Source organism: Pinus tabuliformis, chromosome 4_2, assembly GCF_031772625.1.
Source record: "Pinus tabuliformis cultivar Carrire ecotype Pingquan chromosome 4_2, CPIR1, whole genome shotgun sequence".
Classification (NCBI taxonomy): domain Eukaryota; kingdom Viridiplantae; phylum Streptophyta; class Pinopsida; order Pinales; family Pinaceae; genus Pinus; species Pinus tabuliformis.
In genome coordinates this window covers 1,015,516,397-1,015,537,541 of record NC_142304.1, presented here as the reverse complement: position 1 = coordinate 1,015,537,541, position 21,145 = coordinate 1,015,516,397, and positions in this window count along the sequence as shown.

Here is a 21,145-nt window from a genome sequence, read left to right as displayed (position 1 = left end):
CCTAGCTCACTATAATTTTGACATTGTAAAAGGCTAGGAAGGTCAGTATTGTAACAAAGATTGTGAAACTGAGATCTAATGTGGTTGTACGCGGGGCACTCTAAGAGGAAGTGGTTTTCATCCTCGATGTTCCTATTCTCACATATATGGTAGATCCTTTCCATCCATGGTGTTTTAGGAACTACCCAATGACCTGTTTCACTATGGAGCTCATGAGAATTCGTTCTAATCTTTGCTATATTAATTTTCTTCTTTGAGTTAGTTAAAATAGAGAGATACTTTTGATCTTCTAGGGTGGGGTTGATGACCTTCTTATAATAACTTAATTTTCTTTTAGCCGCTAAATCTTTCTCACACCACATTTTTTCTTTGAACTTAGAAGTAACAATATCTTTAATATTATTTATGTTTTGCAATGCATCATTCTTGTTGATTTCCCAATAGTTTAACCAGGCCCTTGTGTCTTTATGCCACCTCCATTTGAGCCTTAGGTGGTTAAAGCTAGCTTAGGAAGTCTATGATCGTCTATGTTATTGAGTTTGTGCTTGTACAACAGAAACCTAATCATAGCTAGGCTCTCAATAGGGGAAATACCTGCTTCTATAAGGAGAATAGGATAGGGTGTATATATGTATATGTATATGTATCTATATATATATATATATATATATATATATATATATATATATATATATATATATATATATATATATATATATATATATTACTATAGAATTTAATTTAATTATCAATAATTATTAAATAGATGGTAGAGAGCTAATCTCTATAGAATATTATAGGATATTCTTAGTAGTATTCACAAATTAAAGATTGAGATTTATTTTCAAAATATGTATGCTTTTCCCCCTTTTAATTAAATTAATTAGTTTAAAAAATGCCATATGAAATGAGTTGTGGTTTTTTTGAGCATGTGGTATTGATAAGTCATAGTATTGGATCACAAACCTCATAAATATTTGTACCAAGAAGATCCACCTAAAGGGATCACTTCCTATCAACTCAACCATGGAGCCTCACTTGAAGAGTGTCGATAAAATTGGAGCCATGACCTCTTAATAGAAAAGGTGCTTTAACAACGAGAACTTGACTAATTAAGCTAACCCAACGTGCTTTAATGGCAGGTTGTCGAACAATTGAGTTAACCCTGACCCCAAGAGTGTGAGCTATATTTTTAAATAATAATGAGAATTTTTTTTTTTTTCTTTTTATAACACACACACACATATATATTATAGTTAATAGTAATAATAATGTCTACTACCTATCCTCCTCTCCATAAACCATAAGAATTTGAATCTTGGATATCTTAATTACCAAAAAATTAAATTACTTTAATCACAAATTGAGATGCCCCTACAACAATAATAATAATAATCCAAATCAAACCAAACCAAATGTAATTCTTCAATAGTTTTTTTTTTTTTTAATCTAAATTAGTAACATAGCCATGTAAATCAATTGGTTGGTAAAGACAGATAAATATCAAAACATTTGCCTCATCATACATTTTTCACATATGAAAATTTAAAAAAACATAGAAAATAATTAAATTATAGCATTCTTTAATGTATTATTTATTATAAAAGGAATTAGTATACTAGTTAAACATATATACATTTAAAAAAACATGTAACAAGATTCTAGTCATGGAGATTCATCCCATTTAGTATGGAGATTGTTAACTTGTAAATATGCTCTATTACAATACCATGGGTCAATAAGGTAGCTTACTAATACCACATGCCCAAAAAACCACAATTTATGTTTATATGACATGTTTTTTAATTAATCAATTTGATTATAAGGGAGGAAAGATCATAATTACTTTGAAGATAAATCTTAGCTATTAATTTTTTACTACTACTAAGAATATTTTAGAATATTCCTTAAAAGTTATGCATGTCTATTTTGTTGAAGGGATTCCATAATTTTAATTTAATAATCAATAATGTTTACGTGGATACTAGAAATTTTGTTGAGATTAATGTAGAATTGTCTTAATGGAGTAACAGTTCAAACCGAACCCTAGATTAGGATTTTGTTCTTGTTTTCTAGGATTCTGTTCAACTTCCCTAAATGTGTGTTTCATGTATATATTTCTCATGTAATCAATTGTAAGGCAGAGCGTGTTCTGCAGAGGCAGTCTTACAGGTGGTGTTTCACACCTGTAAGCTGCTCAGATTTGATTTAATAAAGTTTGATTCATATTTTGACATGGTATCAGAGCTACAGGGCTGAGGATGCCTGTACCCTGAGTGGAGAGAGAGAAAGATCGTCGTGTTTGAGGCGATATCAGCGCGGAATTTGACGCAAAAATTGCGTCGATTCACTTTTGCCCTTACGCTATTTTTTTCTTTCAAGAACGGTGTGACTAAGCCATTCTTGAAGCACACTGACCTTCTAAGAAAAGACTGCATGGTTTTTACAATCCAGAGGGCACCCATATTGCAGAATTGAGGAGACCAAAGAGGAGGCCACGGTGAAGTCTGCGGTGACAAGGTAGTTTGGATTGCTACAAGACTATCAATATCAGAGGTGCATGGAGGTTGCCACAGTGGAAGACTGGATCGCAAGTGCGTGGAGTCTGCTAAGATGGAAGACTGTGGATCGGAGGTGTGTGGAGGTTGTGAGGAGCTGGACAACTATTCCACTTACTTGATTCCCATGATCATTTTTTTGGATCCAGTAGTTGGTTTTTGGTTTGCTGGACTACCAGATCAACTGTTGAAGAGTGTTATGGAAATCCATGTGTTGAAGCATTAGCGTAGAAGGCTGAGGAACGTTGTCATCGAGGGTGAAGCCTACGCGATCTAAGGCTGACTCCCAAAGTGAAATTGAAGTTGCTCATGTGAAATCCGTGGAGGAGGCCAACACTGTAAGGAGTAAGCTGCTGGTGTGTGGTAAGCCAAGGAGAAGACCGCAGGAGGTCGCAATTGTTTTTTTTTTGTGCTGTGTTTTTTGTTTAGACCGCTGCCACAATAGTGGAGACAAGTGGGAGCCATGAACGGTGTAGCATTATGTGCTTTTGCTAGGTTTGAAGGTGCAAAATGCATTGTGCTTATTGTTTATACATTTGGCGGGCAGTGGGCATTGAATACAAACACAATCTTGAAAGTTTGTATTAAAGTTTCAAAATAAGGTTTTTAATTAAAGTTTTTTTTATTCTTTAATTAAAAAAAGGACGGGTTTTTTATTTTGATGAAGGGGGGGTGATTTTTTTTCTTTTAAGGAAGGAATTAAAGTGATTCTTTCATGTGTTTGGAGAATTTGGGCTCAGATTTGTTTGGATCCGGCATTTGCAGTAGTGTTGAAGGTCTGGGATTGATTTTTTAAATTGTTGGGGTTGAAGTTTTTTTTTATTCATTCAAGATGAATAATCAATTAGCAGAATCTTACCTAAATGAAAATAACAAGCTAGATGGATCCAATTATTTTGGTTGGAAATTCAAGTTGCAGACCCTCCTTGAGGGACACAATGCATGGACAATTGTGAATAATGATGAGGTGAAGGTGAACCTGGCTGCAGGAGGAACATCAACAACAATCCAAGACTGGGACAAGTGAGAGACTAAGGCGAGAATGCTCCTAAAACTGTCAGTCAAAGATTGCATTATTCCCCATATCCGTGATTGCAAGGCTGCACCAGAGATCTGGAAGATGCTCAAGGATCTCTATGAGGTCAAGAACACCAATCGATTGATCTTCTTGAAAAGCAAGATTCTCTCCATCAAGATGGAGGAGAATGAGACAGTTTTATCATTTATTTCGCGGATCAAGGAGCTCAAGAAAAAGCTGGGTGACATCGGTGAAGCTGTGTCAGATACATATTTGGTCACGATTACCATGAATGGTATGACTGCCAAGTATTATATGTTCATCACTAGTTTGAATGCAAGAGAAAAAACACCCCATGTTTGAAGAATTGACAGGGATCCTCATGCAAGAGGAGGAAAGGCGGTTGACTCATAAACCTCAGAGTTCACATCTGGCCTTAATGACGAAGAAGAAGCCCTTAAGAGGAAAGCCAAATGTGGCACAGAAGAGTAGTTTAGCCCCACAGAGAAATATGCCCCCACCTCAAGGTACGTCTTTCAATAGAAATGACTCTGCGACCAAATGTTTTTATTGTGGTAGAATTGACCATATAGTCAGATATTGCATGAAGAAGAAGTTTGATGAAGGTCAAAAGAGACATAAGCAACATGCAGGTCATTTTGATGATGAGGAACAAAGTCAAAACATCAGACTGTTCATATTTGATTATGCACTTTGGGCTAAGGATGATGAAGCAGATACTTGGTTTGTGGACTCAGGTGCATCCATCCACATGACAGGGAATAGATAGTGGTTTGAAGACTTCAAAGAGATCAGCAGTGGAGCAAAAATCTATCTTGGCGATGATAGAGGGTACCAAATCAAAGGCTATGGTAATATTCCTGTTGTTTTTCTTGATGGAAATATTATACATATCCATAATGTAATGTATGTACTAGGAATAAAAAAGAATCTGATCTCTATTTCTACTATAACTGACCAGAATCTCAAGGTAGAGTTTTATAAATCACACTATGTCATTAAAGGCCTGTTGGATTGTATGCATCCTATTGCATTAGGTATTCATGTGGGAGGATTGTACAAGCTAAATCTCAAAAGAGCACCACATCAGGCATTTATATCATCAGCCATGGCTACAGTGAAATTATGGCATTAGAGGTTCGACCATATTAACTTCAACGATTTGCTGCTTTTACAGAAAAGAGGTATGGTCGAAGGTCTTCCTATTTTAAAACCTATTCATATTGATTTTGATGCATGTTCAATGGGAAAGTTGCATAGAGATGAGTTTCTTGTGAATACTGATAGAAGAAAGAGAGAAATACTCGAGCTGGTATACACAGATCTATGCGGGCATATGTAGACAAGATCGTTAGGTGATGCATACTATTTTTTACTTTTTATTGATGACTGTACTAGATTTACTTGGGTGTATTTCCTTAGGAAGAAGAGCCACACTTTTGAATACTTCAAGGAGTTCAAAAGTATGGTTGAAAAGTAGACAGGTAAAAGCATCAGGATTCTCTGCTCGGATCAAGGGGGGGAGTACAAGAAAGCTTGTGTCCCCAAATACTGTAAAGATAATGGGATACAACAGTAGTTTATAGTACCCCACACTCCTCAACAGAATGGGGTTGCAGAAAGGAAGAACAAAACCCTTGTGGAGTGTGCTCGTAGTATGTTAAAAGGTAAGAATCTTTCTAATGGCTTTTGGGCTGAAGCAATTAATACTCTAGTATATCTAAAGAATAGGAGTCAAACAAGAAGTTTAGATTTTAAAACTCCTTTTGAAGCTTTATTTGGTTATAAGCCTGCAGTTAAGAATTTGAGAGTTTTTGGAAGTAAAGCCTTTGCCCATGTTCCAAAGGATGATAGAAAGAAACTAGATTCAAAGGCCATCAAATGTATTTTTGTTGGGTATTGTACAGAATTTAAGGCTTACAAATTGTTCAATCCCTCTAATCATAAAGTTTTTACGAGCATAGATGTAGTGTTTCATGAGCAGGTTAATGATGGAAGCCATGAGAGTGCTAATGAAGAATGGCACGTGCCCTTGTTGGTGGAAGAAGGAAGTGATGAATCAGGTGACAACAATGAGCAGATGCAACAGCAGCAAAAGGAATAGTAGGAAGGGAAAGAAGATGATGTAGTTGTGAAGCCAAGTCTAGAAAATGATGATCAGGTAAGGTTTGAAGCTACCCCACCACTCAGGAGATCAGGTAGGAAAGTTCAGTTTCCAGCAAGATATAGGGAAAATGCTTTTATAAATAGTATGATGAATGTTGTTGAACCCTCTAGTTATAAAGAAGCTAGTCAATATAGTGAATGGAGGGCTTCTATGGAAGAGGAATATGAATCAATTCTCAAAAACAAAACTTGGGAATTAGTTAAACTACCTAAAGGAAAACAACGCATATGATGCAAATGATTGTATAAGCCTAAATTTAAAGACGATGGGAGCATAGATAAGTATAAAGCTAGGTTGGTTGCAAAGGGGTATTTGCAGCAAGAAGGGATAGATTATGATGAAACATTTGCCCCTGTAGCTAAATTAAACACAATCGGAATGATAATTGCTTCAACTACCAAACACCATTGGATGATTCACCAGCTAGATTTTAAATTTGCATTTTTAAATGGGGAGTTAAAAGAAGAAGTCTACTTAGTGAAACCTGAGAGGTTTGTGAAACAGGGTGAATAACATTTAGTTTGCAGGTTGAAGAAAGCATTGTATGGACTAAAACAAGCACCCAGGTCATGGTATGACAAAATTGATTCATTTTTCCTGCAACATGGTTATAAAAGGAGCAAAAATGACCCTAATCTTTATACCATGTTTGATAAAGAGGGAAGGATTGTTTTGATTTCTTTATATGTAGATGATCTAATCATTATAGGGAATGTTGATAATCTCATCAAAGAAATCAAGGAGAATACGTCACAAGTATTTGAGATGAAAGACCTTGGAGAGCTACATTATGTTTTGGGTTTGGAAGTCTGGAGAGATTTTCGATAAACTTCTCTGTCACAGAGTAAGTATGTTAGGAGCTCACTAGAAAAGTTCATAATGCATTAGTGAAAATCTATAGTAGTACTGTTATGAAACCAGCTCACAAAAAGATAGAAAAGAGAGATCCATGCCTTAGAATTCAGCCTCTTCGAGGGGGCAACCTCCTTTACATTACATAAATGAACAATTCTTGGATGATACAAATGACAAAACCTCCTTTCTATATATAGGAGTCTAAGGAGTCACAATATAATCCAGCCGACCTAACAATAATAATATAAAGCCACAAAAATAACAATAGAGGGATTCTATGGGGCACAGAAATAACAATATGGGGGTAATAGGGGCACAACAATATAAATAAGGGGTATAACTACAATAGTAATGGGGTAATCACTAGTATTATAGGGACCCAACATGCCCCTCTCCTTCAAAAAAGTGTTGTCCTCAACGCTTGAGTAGTTCTGGATACTTCTGCATAAAATTCTCATCCTCCCATGTGGAATCTTCAGCGGATAAGTTCTTCCACTTGATAAGATACTCTGAAATTGATCGATTTCGTAGCTGTCGAGTTCTTGTTTCTGTGACTGCTTCCGGTTCCAATATAATTTTTCCTTCCTCGTCAAGTTCTGGCAATATTGTTTGAACTGGGAGCTTGTCGCCTATAACCTTCTTTAAACATGAAACATGGAAAACTGGGTGCAATCGAGAAGCTGCAGGAAGCTCCAATTTGTATGCCATAGTACCAATCTTTTGCAACACCTTGTACGGACCATAATACTTTGGTGATAATTTATTATCCTTCTTAGCTTGCTTTAGGGACATTTGCTTATATGGTTGTAGCCGTAGGAATACCCAATCACCTACATCAAAACTTCTTTCACTGCGATGTTGATCTGCCTGTTGTTTCATTCTATTTTGTGCCAACACGAGGTTATCCTTTAAGAGTTGGAGGACTTGTTGTTGATGTTCGATGTGATGTTCCACTGCCTGAACCTTAGAATTTTCTCTTAAATATGATGTGATGGATGGTGGTTGATACCCATAAAGTGCCATAAATGGGGTCATTTTTGTTGCTGTATGGAAGGAAGTGTTATACCACCATTCAGCCAGAGGCAACCATTTGACCCATTGTGTCTGTTTATCAGATACAAAGCAACGAAGATATCCTTCCAAACATTTGTTTACTATCTCAGTTTGCCCATCAGATTGAGGATGATAAGATGAGCTATGAGCTAACTGAGTACCAAGACAAGAAAATAATTCTGTCCAAAAATTTCCAGTGAAAATGGGATCTCTGTCACTTACAATAATCTTTGGGTTTCCATGTAGCTTTTGAACTGTTTCCATAAATGCAGTAGAAACTGTACTGGCTTTAAATGGATGTGATAATGCACAAAAGTGTGCATACTTGGTAAGTCTGTCAACTACCACCATGATGACACTCTTTCCCTCAGACTTGGGTAAACCTGTGATAAAATCCATTGAAACCTCCTCCCAACGTTGGCTTGGAATGGATAAAGGTTGTAATAGACCCGGTGTCTTAATTGTTTCAACTTTATTTTGTTGGCAAACCAAACATTCCGCCACAAACTTTTGAATATCTGATTTAAGGCCATCCCAAAAAAATTCCTTCTTAACCCTGTGGTAAGTTTTTAAAAATCCTGAGTGCCCTCCTAAGGGAGAAGTGTGCAATTCCATAAGAATCTTTTGTTTTAGCTGGGAATTCTTACAGAGGTATAAGCGATCTTTGTACCATAACGAATCATTTTTCCAGCTAAATGTATCAGAAGTACTGGAATCTTGTTGTAGCTTTCGAATAAGTGCCCACACTTCTTCGTCATTCTTCCATTCCTCCCTTGCTTCGTTTATCCAATCTGGTTGGATAATAGAAATGGCACACAACAATGCTTCCACATCCTCATCCTTTCTTGAGAGTGCATCTGCCACCACATTTTGCTTCCCTTTTTTGTAGATGATTTCAAAGTCATAACCCAACATCTTTGTGACCCACTTTTGTTGCTCTTCAGAGGATAATCTTTGTTCTAAAAAGTATTTAAGGCTATCATGATCCGTTTTTACCTTGAAGTGTCTTCCCATTAGGTAGGGTCGCCATTTCTTAAGTGCATGGAGTATTGCCAACATTTCCTTCTCATAAATAGCTTTGCTTAAAAACTTTCCCTTGATTGGACGACTTTCAAAAGCAATGGGTCTTTCATCTTGCATTAGAACAGCACCAATTCCATTTCCTGAAGCATCACATTCCACAATAAAGGTTTTTGTGAAGTCCGGTGTAGCTAAGACCGGTGCTTGGCACATTGCCTCTTTAAGATGTTCAAAGGCCTTTGTTGCTTCCGGAGTCCATGAAAATGAATCTTTCTTCAATAATGTTGTTAGAGGTGCTGCTATTCTCCCATAATTCTTAACAAACTTGCGATAATACCCTGTCAACCCAAGAAATCCTCGCAGATGCTTTATGGATGTGGGGATTTTCCATTCCTTAATGGCTTTAATTTTGCTAGGGTCTACCTTAACTCCTTCATGAGATACAATATGACCCAAATATTCCACCTCCTGGACTCCAAAGAAACATTTGGATCTTTTTGCATATAATTGTTTCTCCTCCAATAGTTGTAGCACCTTGTCAACATGTTCAACATGATCCTTCCAAGACTTGCTGTAGATTAGTATATCATCAAAAAATACTAACACAAATTTTCTAAGGAATGGTTTGAAAATTGAATTCATCAAACCTTGAAATGTTGAAGGTGCATTGGTAAGGCCAAAAGGCATGACCAAAAATTCATAATGACCCTCATGAGTTCTAAATGCCGTTTTCGGAATGTCTTCAATCTTCATTCTGATTTGATGATATCCCGAACGAAGATCCAACTTGGTGAAGTAAATTGATCCATGCAATTCATCCAGTAATTCATCAATGACAGGAATGGGGAACTTATCTTTAATAGTGAGCTTGTTGAGCTCCCTATAATCTGGACACATGCGCCATGATCCATCCTTCTTGTGCACCAATACTACTGGAGCTGAGAAAGAACTTTGACTCGGTTGAATTATACCAGCCTCTAGCATTTCTGCAACCATACGTTCAATTTCACTTTTTTGGACATATGGATATCTGTACGGCCTGATGTTTGGAGGAACACTTCCTGGAATCAGATGAATAGCATGATCATGATCACGCATAGGTGGGAGACCTTTGGGAGTCTCAAATACCTTGGAATGATTGTCCAGGACTTTTTGGAGATCTGGAGAAATAGATGATTCCAATGTGGAAACATCTAGCGAACATAATTGTGCAATTACACCTCTTTGCTCCTTTTTTAGAAGCTTTGTCATGCCATTAGAGCTGATTATCTTTCCTGGTTTCCCTGCAATACCCCTTAATTCAACTTCCTTTCCTTCCACAGAAAATTTCATGAAAAGTTCTTGAAAATTAAAAGCTATTGTACCCAAGGATTGTAGCCATTGGACTCCTAGTACAACATCAGCACCTCCCATTGGAATGGAAAGCATTGGGCTAGTCAATACATATTCTCCCATGGATAGCTTGATATTATGGCACTTTCCAGAACAATTTATTGTTCCTCCATTTGCAATCATCACTTGACACTCTGGTGCTGGATATAGGAAGCAATTCAATTCTTTTGCTACCCTACAATGAATAAAATTGTGGGTGCTTCCTGAATCAATCAACACTATTACCTTTTTCTTCTTGATTTGTCCTTCTATCTTGATGGTTTGAGGAGTGGTAATTCCCGCCAATGCATTACAAGATATGGTCGGATTTATTTGTTCTTCATCTAGGCTTTGTTCCTGGAATATATCCTCTTCTTTTGACCTTTCTTGCTCCTTTTCTTCTTCCTCTTCACAATCTATGTAGAATAATTTCTTCTCAGCACACTTATGACCCTTTGTGTATTTGCTATCACAATTGTAACAAAGCCCTTTTGCTCTTTTTTCTTCCAATTGTTGTGGTGTCAACCTTGTAGGTTGTGGAAGACTATGGGCAACAACACTTCCGTCTTTATAGTTGTGAATGGTATGCTTCCTAGTTGCCATAATTTTGCTTTCCATTTTTCTTGCTAACCTGAATGCCTTCTCTAATGAATCAGGTTCCCAAAGGCGCACATCATGTTGGATATTATCCTTTAAAGACCCTATGAACACATCAATCCTATGCTCCTCTGGAATATCTTTTACCCTTATGTTCAATTTTTGGAACTCCTCAATGTGCTCCATTATTGAACCCTTTTGTTTGAGACTTATCAATTGGCTAAAAAAAGTGTTGCTTTTTGTATCCTCATAATGTGCTATCAATTCTTCCGTAAAAATTGCCCAAGTGATAAATTGTTTACGAGAACAAAGCCATTGATACCATACAAACTGATTTGGTTCCAAATATAAAGTTGCCATACGTACCTTTTGTGTGTTTTGCACATTATTGAGATCGAAGAATTGCTCCATCTGTAATATCCATGTGGCGGGATCCTTGCCATCAAACTTCCTCATATCGATTTTTGGAACATGGTGAGTCTTCGATCCAACATTAGAGTCTATGGAATCATGATTAACATTTCTTTTGTTCTCATCATGAGTTTCCTTTACTACCTTTTCACCATTAGTGACCCTTTCTTGTAGCAACTTCTTCAATTCTTCCATCGAATCCTCCATCTTAGCTTCCATGCCCTTTATCTTAGATTCCATGCCATTTATCTTAGATTCCACGCCACTTATCTTAGCTTCTGTTAGCTTTTGTGAGCGTGACATTTGTTGCACTTGTTTTTGTAATTTTGATATATCATGTAGCATTTCTTCCTCTTCTTCATGAGTCATGCTAGAGCTTTCAGGTTCCTTACTAGGTGTTTGCATTTTCTTTCCTCGGGGCATCAGTTACCGATAATAATGCTTTACTATGCCCTTTGAATTCCTTCAAACCAAGCTTATGCAAAAATTAAAAAAAAACTACACACCTTTTTTTTTCTTTGTAGAAGCCTGATATTGAATCTGATGTATCTCTATAATTTCGAATCATCTAGTTCTGAAATTGTTGTATGTAGTAGCCTTCTATGTCCACTTTCCAATGCCACTAGTCTGATCCAAATTGGATTCTCCAAGAAAGAGTTATGCACAATCTCCCGCAGTGACCTGATTATAGACTAGTTCAGTAGAGCGAACTTGTATGAAGTGCCACGTGTCACTGTTTCAACCTTTGACTCTGAAAAATATATAAAAGAAAACTACAGTCTGTCCTCTTTCTGTACCTTCTTACGAAATTTCAATCCGATGCTCAGAAAGAAAGTTATGACGATTTTCCCCAGGTCACCTGTTTTGAGTGTAATTCAGGAGTCTGCAAAAGACCAACTTTCTCAGATCATATCTCCGAAAATATCGCGCAAAAAGTTCTGAAATTCGGACCCAAGGTTCAACACGATTTCTTCTCAATGGGTTTTTTTGCGACTTCTGAAACATCACAGAAAAAAAGTTATAGCGAAAATGCCACGATGACCTGTTTGGAGCAGCGAAACCCTAGAATCCAAAGCTCTGATACCAAATGTTATGAAACCAGCTCACAAAAAGATAGAAAAGAGAGATCCACGCCTTAGAATTCAGCCTCTTCGAGGGGGCAACCTCCTTTACATTACATAAATGAACAATTCTTCGATGATATAACTGACAAAACCTCCTTTCTATATATAGGATTCTAAGGAGTCATAATATAATCCATCCGACCTAACAATAATAATATAAAGCCACAAAAATAACAATAGAGGGATTCTATGGGGCACAGAAATAACAATATGGGGGTAACAGGGGCACAACAATATAAATAAGGGGTATAACTACAATAGTAATGGGGTAATTACTAATATTATAGGGACTCAACAAGTACCTTTACAGTAGAATTTGAAACTTCAGAATGATGATGCATCTAAGGAGGCAGATGCGACTTTGTATAGAAAACTGGTTGGGAGTCTAATCTACTTGACTACAATTAGGCCTGATTTGGCTTATGCAGTTAGTGTATTGAGACAAATTATGTCAAATCCCCTTGAGAACCAACGGATTGCAGCAAAATGTGTTTTAAGGTATCTCCACGAAACCTTAGATTTTGATATTGTTTATACTGATTCGTGTGATGTTAGATTGACAATTTTTTCAGACTCTAATTGGGCTAGAAATGTAGATGATAGACGATCCATAACAGGCTATGCATTTAGCATTGGATCTGGGGTCATTACATTTATTATTTTGATTCGTATTTTGAAAAATTTAACCTCCACATAATATTCTAGAATATTCATAATAGTGTTCACAAATCAAAGGTTGAGATTTTTTTCCAAAGTAGTTACGCTCTTATTTCCCTTTTTATGCCGTAAGGCGTTCCCTTCTGAAATCAACTCCCCTCTTGTCTTACCTATCTTACTATGATCCATCTGATCTGATGTTAGACAATTAAAATGTTTGCCACTGTTAATCAAAAATATCGTTATAACTAAAACAATAACAGTTAGAAATATAATCTTTTTCTTGGAGCAATGAACCCTCGATTGAAACAAGGCAGACAACCATGGATTTCCTTGCAGAATATATTTGTCCTCTCTATCGTTGTTTTGTCCCTGTCTAGCAAGTTTCCTGCTTGTCCCCACTAGAGAGGGTTTCCTTCTTGTCCCTGACAAAGAGGGTTTCGTATCAGGAAATGTCTTCATGGGTCAGTGTAGTGGGTATAACTACATTCTCTACATTCTAAGGCATCTGAAATTGAGATGGTAGTTGGAATGAATGATAGGATGATAACCCCATGGCCACAGAAGAAATTTCAACTGTGAAATCCCATGGCTGCAAAAGAAATTTCAGCTGTGAAATCCCATGACTGCTCTAGAGGAGGCCGAGGTGAAACCAAGTTGCCGGGGTCTAAGATGAATTCTCCCGAGTTCTAATTTGTTATTAAAGTGAGTTCCTTAACAAGTTAATAAATCATTTGTGACTATGGTTGTGAAACGGAAGAGCATAAACTTGTAAAAAAAAGGAACCTCACTTCTCAGGCAACACGACTAATCTTTACCAGAAATCTTCCTCTGCCACAGGATTTCAAATCTCAAACAATACTTACATAGCAACAGTCCACTTTAGCTTCTATTTCTTCAAAATCACTAGGATCTAGGACAAGGAGTCCTCAATCTCAGTTTTTTTCCAATTTACAGTGAAAAAGAGTTGTCTGCAATCGCACTGGCTCACCACTCACCTTATTAAGGTTGTGCATATTTCTATATTTTCCTTTTGAGTGCATTTCCTTTTGTTCGGCTTACTCGATTTATCACTTTTACCATAACACATTTGATTAAAATTTTTCTTTGTTTGGATATTCTGGTTATTTGTTGATATGCTTATTATTATCCATGCTTTTTGGACAAACATTTGGTGGGCTTTGTTCTTTTCCTCTACCTCACAATATACACAGTGATCAAGATTCCTAGTGTGGCAGATCTGCCTGTTCCCAACAAGGACAATCTTTACAAATTGCAGAATGAGATCAGGGCATGGCCCATGTACCTGCCAAATATGGTAGAACCACAGGCATAATTGAGGACGTATTTGCCTAACTGGGTTGGCAATTGTATTCCAGGAAACTCCTCACAATCCAATCAAACCAAGAATTGCATACTTGTAAGTTATTACTTTCTTACTCTTACATTTTCAGTAGAAAATTGGAAATTGTATTGCATAATAACAGGATTGAACTATGATACTGGAGGTAGTGTCAGATATGACTTATGCACAATGCTAGATAACGGCTCCCAAGTTTAAGTACCAATCTTGGTAGTGGAATTGAATCACAAATCAGTGTGCATGTGTTTACGTGTCCTTGTAGATCCACTACTTACAATAGCCAATATAGTTTGGTATAATTGTCTGCAGAAATACACATACAATGATGTGATATGATCTTAAAATGTATAATTATAGAGTGCATGATCCCTCAGCCATTAAATATTTGAAGAGTAACATTCATATATGTCTGCATAGGTATTTACAATTCTAAGTATCACTTGATTTCGTTCTAGACCCTGACTGCTAACTCACTATGAACTGGAAATCCTAAACATCATTTAACAGTTACCTTCCAGCACCTCCATTTGGTCCGAAGAATTTATATAGCTAAGTTGTTAGCTTGCTAGTTTGATTTTGGTTACAACAACTTCCACGTTTACACCTATCATTATCATGATGATTGAGTTGCCCGTTACTTAAAGCCTTTGTTGATTGAGTCCACTGAATGAGCCAAGTTCATGTTGGAGTCTATTCTCAAATTTATTGTTCACAACCTTAAATTCACCATCTCAGAAGAGTAAAGAAAGAATGTAAATTTCATATAGAAAAGTCTATAATAGAGAAATACAAACTTACAATGGTTCCAGATAATTCTTAGTGCATGTCACTAGAACTCAAGCTTCTCTTGCAATATTGGCCTTGAGTTAAAATTCATAATTTAAGAGTTGACAAAATTCAAATAGAATTCCTGTTTCTCAACTAGTTGATTCCATTTTATATCTATTCTCATCTTTGCATTGTGAACTCTTGGACTTCCTTCTTGGCAGTTATGACCTTTTGATTTAAATATGATATTTTACACCAAAGATTTGTCTTTAGTTGGAGCCATAGGCTACCATGTGCCTTATCATCCAGATAGGTTGACCATACATCATGCTGAGAGGAGATTCCTATTATGCGCTTGAATATTAATTGCTCAAAGGAAACTTCATAAGATATCAACTACTTCAGAATGTTCCGCACCAATTTTGAGTGTGCTGAGATATAAATTAATCAAATTTATCTCATTTGAATGGTTTGCAATCTATTCCTTTAATATCTCCTTGGATATCCTTGAGGTCATTCCAATAGCAGTCCCTTTATCTCTGATAATTGCCTCTAGGTCATTCAAAGAATTAGTTATAGGTATGGATGAACTCATGTCTCCAAGTGGGGGGAGAGGACATCTTTCTATGACTTTCTCAGCATCTAGGTGCAAGTAGTTACAATTATTTATCGAGGCAATGATATCTTTCTCGAAGGATGCACTTGTGGATATGAAATTTGCTAGAGTTGTATAGTTGCATTGACTCTCCATTTCAATAATTCGAGGAAGATCATCAGGTGTAGCATTTGCCAGTTTATAGCATAATTTTCATGGGTCAATCTAGTGGGTATAACTGCATTCTCTACATTTTGAGGCATCTGCAGCTGAGATGGTAGTTGGCATGAATGGTAGGCTGATAACCCCATGGCCATAGGAAATTTCAGCTATGAAATCGAATGACTACTCCAAAGGAGGCCGAGGTGTAACCAAGTTGTCAAGTTCCAAGATGAATTCTTTATTAAAGTGATTTCCTTCACAAGTTAATAACTCCTTTGTGACTATGGTTGTGAAAGGGAAGAGCATAGACCTGTACAACAAAGGAACCTCACTTCTCGGACAACACGGCTAATATTTACGAGAAATCTTCCTCTGCCAGGGGATTTCAAATATCAAACAATACTTTCATAGCAATAATCTGCTTTAGCTTCTATTTCTTCAAAATCACCAGGATCTAGGACAAAGAGTCCTCAATCTCTGCTTTTTTCCAATTTACAGTGAAAAAGAGTTGTCTGCAATCACACCGACTCACCACTCACCTTCTTAAGGTTGTGCATATTTCTAGATTTGACTTTTGAGTGCATTTCCTTCTATTTGGTTTACTCAGTTAATCACTTTTACCATAACACATTTGATTAAAAATTTTCTTTGTTTGGTTATTCTAGTTATTTGTTGATATGCTTATTATTATCCATGCCTTTTGGACAAACATTTGGTGGGATTTGTGCTTTTCTTCTACCTCACAATATACATAGCGACCAAGCTTCCTAGTGTGGTGGATCTGCCTGTTCCCAACAAGGCTGATCTTTACAAACTATAGAACAAGATTAGGGCATGGCCCATGTATTTGCCAAATATGGTAGAACTGCAGGCAGAATTGAGGATGTCTTTGCCTAACTGGGTTGGAAATTGTATTCCAAGAAACTTCTCACAATCCAATCAAACCAATAATTGCATAATTGTAAATTATTACTTTCTTACTCTTAATTTTTAGTAAAAAATTGGAAATTGTATTTTTCATTGTGGCTTTTTAAGTTGATTCAATGTTATTTCAATATTAGACTTCTAGGATTTTCTAAGAATGCATAGATCTCATAATGGTATTTTTCATGCGTCTATGGGTCTTTTTATCATGCATCATCCAATAGCACATCATAACTTATTACCACAGTCGATCCCATTGCACATAATGTCTCATTGTGGTGGCCTGGGTGCAGGCGATATAGACAAATGCCCAAATCCTGATATAATTTCTTCTAATTCTAGTTGAAACCCTTCTTCTTCTCTCACTGGAGTATCAATCATCTATTGCTAGACTGACTGTTATAACAATTCCCTTTTTCCTTCAAATCACCACTCTTCCCTCTTTAATCACCCCAACCCTTGTTATCGGGCACATATTTATTACATAGAGCCCCTTATCCTCTATTGGGACTATAATTCCCTAGGAATTATAAAAATACACTATCGGAGGGCTTTTGAATGGAACTAACACAAATAGTGTAAAATACACTATCGCGCTGTAAACCAAAGGAAATGCATTTAAACACAAAATACATAGTAGGTGGGCTTTTATTTCAAAGGGATGAAATAACACTATCAGTGCTTAAATACACTATTGACGGCTTATCTCATGGGAACAAAAATAACACTATCAACGCTTTATCATCGGTGATTCCCCGATGCGATATGGCCCATAGCTATCGGTAATTGCTATCGGCAATTCCAATAAACCACGCTAAGCACTCCCTAATAAGACCCACGATGCGATAACACTTGTGGACCTGATATGCTATCAAAGCCTCCATATAATATTTTGGGTTTGAGCTATCGGAGCTTCAGACTTCGGTGTTTCTAAAGGTCTTTCTGCTCCACTCAGCAATGCGATAAAGGGTTTGGACCTGATAAGAGTATAAGCCCAGTACAATAAAATTTCAAGTCTAGAATTCCATTCCGGCTAAGTATTTTCACGATTGTTAGAAAATTATAAATTACAGAGCAATGGAACACATAGAATATAGCAGAAATATAAACACAAAAAATGCATAAAACTAGAGAGACACAGATATACGTGGTTCACCCAGTTTGGGCTATGTCCACCCCAAACAACCAGTTCTTCCTTTTTATTATCCAACAAAAATGAAGAGACACAACCTACAACAGATTCGCTATAATATCCTCTGTTTTCTCTCACAGTCTCACCTCTCTGTTTCTCACTCAGAGAATACACATCTATTACACAGCCTCAATACAATACCCTCATACAAAGAGAGGGGTTGCCTTCTGTTGAGGGCCCCAAAATCGGGTCAACAACAAGGGGGATACCCACCCGGTCCGGAACCTGGTTGGCGGCTCCTTGCCCGTTTGGTGTAGCGGGTCCGACTGGGGATGATGGGACCAGCTTCCCAATTTAAAGGATGTGTGTGTGTGTGTGTAGATTTTGATGATGCTAATCTAGAGGTAATTTTAAGCTAATCTAATTCTAAACTCTAAACTGACTCTATGCTACTGTAATCTAACAAAAACAACACATCTAATCTATACTAACCCGGGGTAGGATTCTTTCATCATGCGATCTAAAAAGATTTCATACAATAACTGGTAATAAAGATCATTCAGCTATCATAAGAATATAAATCAATTAAGATAAACCATTCTGCATAAGAAGTTAGGCAAAACAGTTGTGAACAACATATCACATGATAAGTTATTCATATGTTAAGCACAAACAAATGATTCCACCGTACAAAAGTGCCAAATGGTAACCCAGACATTCATACATCAACATATAAACAACTCAGCTATATATCACTCTGAGAATATGAGCAGAAATTAATCAAGAGATAAAAGTACCATTTATGACTGATTTTACTCACAAACTTCAAGCAATAACGATTTATCTATACTTACTTCTAACATCTACTAAGAGTACAGAAGTGCAACATCAGTAGTAGACATTAAAATGCAAACATAAATAAATCTCGATCCATCCATTCATCAAAAACCACCTCCGAGGGTGCAAAAGTGCATGTTCTGAGGACAAGTCTTTTGACAAATTTCCGGACCCTTCTCCAAATGCCATGAGAAGGGTTAAATACTACTAACTAACTAATCTTAATTACAAAAATTTAGGGAACGACTTCAAATGACTGCCCTTTTACTAAAACAAATTTATTTCTAAAAATTGAATCTAATTTCTAACCGTTTCTGTATCTGCTCCTTAGTGCTGTAAGCAATGCGAGGTTCGCCTGGAAAGAGTCGGCTGGTTGTATTTTCCTTTTTCTCGAGCGATAAAAGTAGAAATAACAAAAGCTGGCACCTCTTTCTGACAATCTAGAAGATATTTTTGAAAATCTTCCCCTGGCTGGGTGTATTTGCTGTGTGTATACTTAGTATAACCCAGATTTCTTTCAAACTGATTGTGCTGTTGCTATTTTGGTTTCCGGCCGTGCGAATGACTCAATGAGTTAGGGATTTCGTTGCCTGAACAATCTTACATATTGAAAATTGCTTCCGTTCTTTGTTCCAGGCTTTTCTGGAGCGTCCTCCCTCTTTAGGGTTTTTCTTTTTGCTTTATCCAATCTGAGCTTCAGGATCTTTTGCAAACATGCTGCTTTTGTGCACCTTTGACTCTGAGTCTTGGATAGTCTACTTTCATCAGTGTCTGTGGAGTGATACTCTGGAATCCACGGCTCTGCTGCATGTGGAATCCATTTGCGAAGGCATCTCCTCTCTGTTCTTCAAGTATTGGCGCTTTCCCCTTTTCCTTAGATGTTTCCTGCATATAGATATATATTAGTTGATGCCTTACAGTTTACGCAAAGGAAAAGAGAAATGACGAAAAGATTGACATGAAATCTTTAAGTTCTAATGAATGCATAATCATGACACTCATAATGACTTGACTCTTCGAAAAATGCAACACGATCATCTTTGGATACTCAGGCGTGCAATCATTAATTTCCCTTAAGGTGCGCGCTCGATTTTGGGTTTACAGATCATGCCAAAGAAACTTTGTGATGAGTGGTTTCTGCGATTCGTATCGCAGCAATTAATAGTCTCATTCGTCGTAGATCGCAAATCTCAAAATCGTAGTTTGTAAGATCGCAGATCGCAAATCGCAAGATCGCATTTTGTAATATCGCAGATCACAAATCGCAAGATTGCATTTTTCATTTGCTCATTTTTCGCTGCTTATGCGACGTTGCGATATGCGACGTCGCATATCGGCCATCGACGATTCCTTGGGTTTTCTTTTAAGGGCGCCTTCAAAATATGCGATGCGATGAATGTCGCATCGCTTTATTGCAGCTTATTTATGCGCATAGGAAAACGCTTCACTCTCTCTTTGCGATGCGATATAGCTTTTAGGGAGTTAAATACAAAAATTTTGATAAAAATATTTTTGAAATTTTTTGTTAAGGGTCCCCCTTTGCTTGATGTTATTGCTAATACCAAACAAAGAGGGGGGTTGTTGGTGACCACAACAATGGCGATTCACTGTGAAGAACCAGTTATCTCTGCTTTTCTATTGACATTTCCACTTCCGAAACAGAAAAATTTTCATATGTCTAAATTTTGTTATGGACAGATAGAGTAGATTACCCCTCATCCTGTCAATGATACTTTGTTTCAACCTTTCTTTTTGTCCAATTGTCTGCTTCCCTAGGCTTAGTTCTTGCATTCATACCAGACATTACTCGGTCCTTTTTAAAGATAAAATAAGGTCTTCTCTGTGTACTGGCTTTAAAATATGCTCATTTGTCGTAGGTAGAGCCTCTGCTGCCCGCAAGCGTCCATAGCCTCGACAGGGTTACGATGTTATCCAACAATGATCCTTTTTCCTGCTTGAGGTTATTTACAACACTTCAGAGAAAAATCTTTTTTGACACTTTTTCCTTTTTATATTCTCTAAAGAACAATGTCTTGGTTTGGTGGCCAAATTATGACACAGTCATTCACTTGATTTACACTTTTGCTGAACAAGCTGGCTCGTGATGAGACCCCTTGTCTTTTGATTGCAACAATCTTGAGTCGTTGCCCTGTTTTGATAGACAGTATTGGCAAAGTCAGCAAGTTATAATATTTGTGATCATGATAAGCTGGCTCGTGATGAGACCTCTTATTCTTTGAGATATAGTGTTTTCTCGGATTGTTTCTCTGAATGCTGCGGTTTCCTTTTTTAGGGAGGAAGTCATTGTTTTTCCTTAAGAAAGCTCTGGACGACAATAATAGAGTTTGAAAACAACAGCTTTACAGAGAATATTTATTTTATTATTGATGATACCTTTCATTGTGCTGACATAAAACAATTTTTTTACCAAAGGTTGCTTTCATCAAAGTCTTTTGAGAGGTTGAAACTAATATCATATTCAGGGTAAAGTTAACTCTATTTGTCAATAATA